This window comes from Astyanax mexicanus, chromosome 22 (genome assembly GCF_023375975.1).
Source record: "Astyanax mexicanus isolate ESR-SI-001 chromosome 22, AstMex3_surface, whole genome shotgun sequence".
NCBI lineage: Eukaryota > Metazoa > Chordata > Actinopteri > Characiformes > Acestrorhamphidae > Astyanax > Astyanax mexicanus.
In genome coordinates this window covers 31,117,481-31,125,087 of record NC_064429.1, presented here as the reverse complement: position 1 = coordinate 31,125,087, position 7,607 = coordinate 31,117,481, and positions in this window count along the sequence as shown.

Genomic DNA, 7,607 nt, shown 5'->3' with positions numbered 1-7,607 from the left:
TTTATTCTGAACATCTGATGGGAAATGTGCCAAACTGTGATTTCAAACTTATAATACTAAAAATACTAATTTGTTATGAGATATTTATTATTTTTATATATTTCTTTTAGTTTTATTTATTTTTTAATACATGGTCAATTTCCATGTTATGTTTATATCTATATTACTTCTGAAATAATGTATTAAAATCCACTAAATAAATTGTATTTTTAATTAAACATGCATTATTACGTGTTTTATTTTATTTTAACATTTTATTTAAAAGTTATTGAAATGTTTCTGATTGACTGACCTTCATTTTTTTAAGTCATTTTTTTTCTTTAGTTTACTTAGTTGAGTAGTCCTTGCTTCTCATAATCTGGATTAGATCATTACTCAAATATTCACTATTCACTGTATACCTGTAACTCTACCTCTTCACTACTTTACTTTAACTGATGCTCTCAAACACTTTATTAAGAGACAAGAAAATCAAGTAATTAACTCTTGAAGAGTTGAGCACAGCTGTTAACTGAAAGCCTGAATTCCAGGAGACTCAACCTCATAAAACTGACTGAGAAAATGTGTAAAGCCAAGATGTGCAAAACTGTCTCTATCTAAGAATAATCTAAAATATAAAACATATTCTGGTTTGTTGAACACTCGTTGAGTGGTACTGTATGTGCCGATAAAATGAACACAGTTAATTAATGACAGATGATGAAGATGAGCTGAATTAATCACATCTGGCCTTTATGGAAAACCCACTCACTTACAAGAACAGCAGAGAGGCGATGGTGATGAGTGATGAATGCTGGGTTTGAGTTTGTAATATGATTATAAATTTATTTGATACCGCTTTATACGTCATACTGCAACTGTAAGAGCAATTACTTCAGTTTTTATTTCTTTTTCCATCTGTGTGTTCTCCTCTTCAATTACACACACACACACACACACACACACACACACACACACACTAGTTCACAGAGGGTATTAATTAAGATCTTAATCAAGAAGCTGTGGATCCTTGGTCTCTGAAGGCTCCACACACACTCACACACACACACACACACCTTCCCAGTTACATAAGTGAGTGATGCTGGGGTCCGGAGAGACTGCGTTAAGTGGACGAAGAAAATAGCATATAAACGGAGGAAACAAACATAATTTCTCTCCGTAATTAGTGTGGTGATTGGGTTGGGCGCTAACAGTAGCATTCAACAGGCTAATGTCCGACAACAGCGCGCCCTTTCTCAAGATTAAATGCAGTTAAACGCGGTTCTAGGCAGGGCCAAACACATAGTGAGCAAAGACTATTTTGCTGTGCAATGTGAAGATATTTCCTTGCTTAACTTGGTTAGTAGCAGCTAATCTCTCCTAACACTGACTTAACTTGATACCTCTCTGCAGAGGTGGAAATTAACTAATTACATTTACTCACATTACTGTAATTGAGTAGATTTTATAAGTATTTTGTAATTTTTTAAGTAGTTTTTAAATGAGGTAATTTTACTTTTACTCAAGTACATTTTGACGTTTGAAGTAATTTACTTCGCTACTTCGGAAAATTCCCCGTTACAAAAATGTAAAAATTGTTTTGTTCTCCATGGCAGCGCAGCTGAACTTTTTCCAGCAGTGTTTATCACGGTTAGCGGGACAGACGCTGTGTGAATCAGCTGTGGAACCACCTTAGGAACCACCTACCAACAATTTAGGAACCATCTAGCAACCATTAGTAACTCCATAGCAACACATGGCAACTGCTTAGCAACACCATAGAAACAACCAGGGATACGATAGCAATGCCTTAGCAGCTACATAGCAGTGTGTATAATTTGTTTTAACTTTTAACTCTACCTAATATAAGGTGGTTGCTGTGGTATTTCAGGTTGCTGATATGATGATATTTGTTTTTTTGCTGTGGTATTTTGCTGCTATGATATTGCTAAGTGGTTTTAGTGGTATTTCAGGTGGCTAATATGATGTTAGATGGTTGCTGTGATATGTCAGGTGGCTAATATGATGTTGCTAAGTGTTTGTTAGGTGGTTACTGTGGTATTTCTGGTGGCTGATATGATGTTACTAAGTTGTTGCTAAGTTGTTGGTAGGTGGTTGCTGTGGTATTTTAAGGTGGCTGATATGATGTTGCTAAGTGGATGGTAGATGGTTGCTATGGTATTTCAAGTGGCTGCTATGATATTTGTATATGATTTAAGTATATCACATTCCAGGTGGTTGATCTATGGGTGCTATAGTGCTATAAGGGTTGCTACTGAATTCCAGTTAGTCGCCATGATTTTTAATGCTTTACTTTTATCCTCCCGCCCCAAACTGAGACCAGAACAGATGAACTACCTGAATTAAATGTTCTTAATATGGCTCTGAATGGAAGCTAATAGCCGCTCGTTAGCGTTCTGGTGTTTAACTAGGCCCCGCTTGCTCTGATTCATTGTTAGCTACATTAGCATGATTGCCTAAACTGTTCTTTTAATGTTGGTTTTAGCTCCTCAGAGACGAACAGCTTCGTAATTACAGAAAATTGAGCACATCATAGAGACCTGTGCCAGTGTGTGTGTGGTGTTCTGATGACACACAAACACACACACACACACACACACACACACTCAGAAATAAATGCCTGAAGGTACATTATAAAGAACACACACAAATACACACACACACACACACACACACACACACACACACACACACAGTCCAGAATGGTTTGTCAGACTTCCTGCCATTATTCACCTGTTTGCATCACAGCGTTTATTATCGTTCTGACGCAAAACTCCCCCTCCTCTGTCTGTCTGCCTGCCTGTCTCTCTCTCTCTCTCTCTCTCTCTCTCTCTCGCTCTGTTTCCTGTTCAGTAAATTGAAGGCTTGCCCTTTAAAGGAGACATATTTTACCTCTATTCGCAAAAAGTTAGAATAGGTCTGTGGGCTCTACAAAGCATGTTCATGAAGTCCTGTACAAAAAATCACTCTCACATAAAGACAAAGAGCTCCAGCTCTATTCTTACCAGTTTCAGACCCTCTTTCAGAATGACCCGTTTAAGGGCTCTGACACTTTTATAGGGCCGCAACTAATTATTTTGTTAGTAGACTAATCTGATGATTATTTTTTCGATTAGTTGATTTGTCATCGATTATTTCTGCCATGTGCTCCATCTATAAAAATGATAGAAACAGCTGAACATGAGATTTTAAAGGCATTTAAATGTCCAGGTGTTGTTTAAACATGAAAAGTACTTATTATTTAGTGAGTTAATATGTAATCTGTTGTGTTTGGGCACTTTTGGAGACACGGACTAAGTTGAGTGTAAACTGGGTAAGCGAGCCATTTAGCCATCTCCCATTCCACTTCTGTCCCCAGCATTTGTGTAATTTAGTACTGTTACAAATTAACGATTAGCTGACATTGAAGTTTGTAGTCGACAAATTTAAATTTAAATAATTGACATTGTTGATTATATTGACTAATCGTTGCAGCCCTTGGCAGAAGAGACCCAAATATAAAAAAATATATAAAACCATGCCAAAAGTGAGTTTTGCATAATACAGTATAAATAGAATTTTTATATCATAATCCTCTTTAAACTTGGCCCTAGTCACCGTCCCAGCCCATCAGTAACATTAGTAAAATGTTCAATCTGCCAAGTTTTCTGGATGTTATGAGAACATTTTTTTAAATATTTGAAACATTGTTAATTTTTTTTTTGGGGGGGGGGGGATGTTAGTTTTACTTTCCATACTTTTGGTATCTGGAAATGCGTAAAGTGAGAAACGTTTTTTTTGTAACAATTTGTTGCAAGCCGTTATTAGGTCACGCAATTTCTGTTCCACTGCAGGCTAACCTTGCCTCGTTCTTTTTTATTTAGTTATTTATTTATATTTTTTCCATTTTCTCCCAATTTGGCTGTCTAATGGTCCCACCACTTCGTGCGTCCCTATCACCCTAGGAGTGTGCGGGCAACACATGCCTCCTCTGATACATGTGAATTCAGTCACCCCTTTTTTCGAACTTCTGTCGATGCATCATTGCCTGAGTGGCTAGCGCAGTTGGAGGAAAGTGCAGCGACTCGGTTCCAATACATCAGCTCACAGACAGCTGGCCACCCAGCGCCATTTTTGAGCGTGATGGGGAGAGAGCGCCACCTACCCATCTGTAAGGTAGCAAGGTCAATTTTGCTACCTCTGGGTGCCGACTGCTGATGGCAGAGCTACATGAACAGGATTCGAACCTGTAACCTCCTGTTCCTTCCCGTTCTTTTAACGTTCTCTGTTACCTGGCCCTCAGCCACTCCTGTTCCAGTGCTGTCGTTTACCGGGATCAGATGGACCTTTTCTCAGGTCGAGTCGTTCACTCCCAGTACATGTAGGCCGGGGAGGAGGGAGGGAGACGTGCCTATGAATAAAGCACGATTTGGCAGAAGGACAATCTATTGTTACACCACGGTGGCATTGTATAACACGCTGGATAACATCATAACGTCTGCACTTTTCTCTCAGTGTGGACACGCTGCCAAATAACACAGTGAACCAGAGAGCAGGCCAGCTAGTGTGTGTGTGTGTGTGTGTGTGTGTGAGAGAGAGAGAGTGTAAAGTGTGTGAAGGTCAAAGCAAAACCAATAATGTGAGTCTGTCAGTTCATCAATATAGTCATCAATACACACACACACACACACACACACACACACACACACACACACACACACCTCACAGCCCATTCAAACTTCATACTGACTTTTTCAAGTCAGTTTCTCACCTGTTGTTTGCCTTTGTTAACCTGTGTTTTCCTGTGCCACCCTGTGTTTGCCAGCCTTACCCTGGGTTTGCCTGTGTTATTCTGGGTTTGCTTGTGTTATCCTGTGTTTCTCAGCCTTACCCTGTGTTTGCCAGACTTACCTAGTGTTTGCCTGTGTTCCCTGGGTTTGCCTGCATTACCCTCAGTTTTTGCCTGCGTTAACCCTGCATTTACCTGCTTTACCTTGCATTACCGTGTGTTTGCCTGTGTTACCCTGCTTTGCCCGCATTACCCTGTGTTTGCCTGTGTTTGGCTGCACCACCTTGTGTTTGCCTGCTTTGTCCTGTGTTTGCCAGACTTACCTGTTGTTTGCCTTTGTTACCCTGTGTTTTTTTGCATTACTCTGCTTACCTAACCTAGTGTTTGCCTGTGTTACCTTGGGTAAGCCTGTGTTACCCTATATTTGCCTGCATTACCCTGTGTTTGCCTGCTTTATTCTGTGCTTGCCTGTGTTACCCTGTGTTTGCCTGCATTACCCTGTGTTTGCCTGCATTACCCTGTGCTTGCCTGCATTACCCTGGGTTTGCCTGTGTTACCCTGGGTTTATTCATACTAGCTCCTAATTTCAGGGTGCCTCTCTGAAATGAGTTTTTGCAGGGTGGGATGGGATTTCTGCATCATTTCTGAATAACACTCTCACTTATATCCTCAGAGACGGGAAACCTGAATAATATTGAGTTGCTTCTGGAACAATATGGACTTTTCAGGCAGTAAATTTGTTTTTTCATGGGTTGCCATTGAAACACCAAACACGGTGTAGCATAGCAACAAACTGTCTGCTGTTGACGTGAAGTTTATTGTAGCTAACAGAGGCAGTGGACTCGAACTAATGAAATCACCTCCTCTAATGGTGCTGATACATTTACCTTCTCTCTCTCTCTCTCTCTCTCTCTCTCTCTCTCTCTCTCTCTCTCTCTCTCTCTCTCTCTCTCTCTCTCTCTCTCTCTGATAAGAGAAACTATTACAGTGTGTGTGAGTCTGTCAGGGTCTCTTAATACAGAAAATTACATTAAGATCTTAGAGCAACTTATGCTACCTTCAAGATCTCATCTTTTCTACAGGGTCAACAACATCTTTTCATGAGACTCCCATTCATTTTTTTCAACAAGACAAAGCAAAAACACAGAGTGCATACAATTTAAATATATTGTTGTAAAAGACAGGGTTCTCTCTCTCTCTCATGTGCGTGTGTAAATTCTCACAAGGCCCTAATAATAAATCATTCAATGCTGAAACTAGAAACAAGAAACACACACACACTCTCTCTTTATACACACACACTCTCATGCAGGAAAGAACATGCCCTTATATCTTTTCAACCTGGACATGAACCCTCCACTCTGAAAGAGTAATTAGCCCTGTTCTCATTAACTAATAATAATATTTAATCCACCAGTCAACAGTAATATTCATCCCTTTATTTATGTACTATTCTTACAAGCATCAATTCCTGCAGTTCAGGCCTGCAATACAAAACAAAACCGAAGCCTTATATCAGCCAGATCTGCATTATCATTATTCTAGACCTTTATTTATTTTTTAAGAAATAGGTTCTGTAAGTCCTGAACCCAAGATTAAAAAGACCAGCCAGCTAAGCGCAAAGTCCACAAGCCAGGGTCTGTCATGGTACAGGTTGTGTTAGTTGTGAGACTTCTGTGTTTCAGCATTAACCTCTTAAGCTCCAAGCCTATTTTTTTTTTTACCAATTTCTGCCTGAAATGACATACTCAGATTTGAAGGCTTTTCACTCTAAAATTAATATTGCTTAGAAACCTTTACACAATTCATTTAAGACACCTTATTGAACATGTAATGGCCAAAATATGGTAAAAACCAGGACAATTTTAGGCACTTTTCAGATTTTCTATTTTAATTTTTTATTTTCAGATCCATAAAATGAAATATTTATATGGATGAATTGTTTTTGCAGCGGTTCACAGTTCTGTAATCCGGAGGACTAGACGGTTCAGAGATGTCGGCATTGGAACAAATATGGACGTACGAAAAACGCAAATATGATTCATAATTTTAACAAACAAGGCATATTTCACCCTAAATGTTTATTTCCTGAAAGGAGATACAGCTAACAAATAACTAAAAAGCAGAGATTCTAAGCTTTAAAATGACATATTGGTTGTCTATATTGAACCTATAATTATTCATAAACACAGCCAGATATTAAATATGACATTTTTCTGTCCCGCCGGCCATAAAACAAGTGGTATAGGTTTCTATGATCCATTTTTTTCTTTACTATTAAAAAGTTATGGTCATATATGTGACTATAAACTGTAATTTTATAGTTTTACAGTTCATAATTTTTTTTTAACTTGCCATTGCTATGTGACAGACAATTGTTTTTTGTTTTTTTTGTCCCCCAGCATTTTTCTTTACTCACTAATTGGAAGTTTTCAAATGTAGCAAAGTAAATTACTTGTGTCAAAATGTACTTGAGTAAAAGTAAAATTACTCATAAAATCTACTCAATTACAGCAACTTGAGTAAATGTAATTCATTACTTTCCACCTCTGATATAGAGGGATATGATTATAAGCAGTGATGCACACAGACACACACACACACAGTACTTCTACTATCAGCACACAGAGTCACACAGCCGCTACCGCTCAGGTTATCTGTTATCTGGCCTTTTACCTGCCTGTGCTGAAAGAGCTGCTCAGTCCATCAGCCTGAACCAACTACATTCATACAGCCGTCACACGGCAACACAGTTACTGTCGCTAGGAAACCGCAGAATATTCTTAGAACAAAGAGGCAGTAAGAGGTTGAATGTCCTAAATGGAGAGAGAGAGAGAGA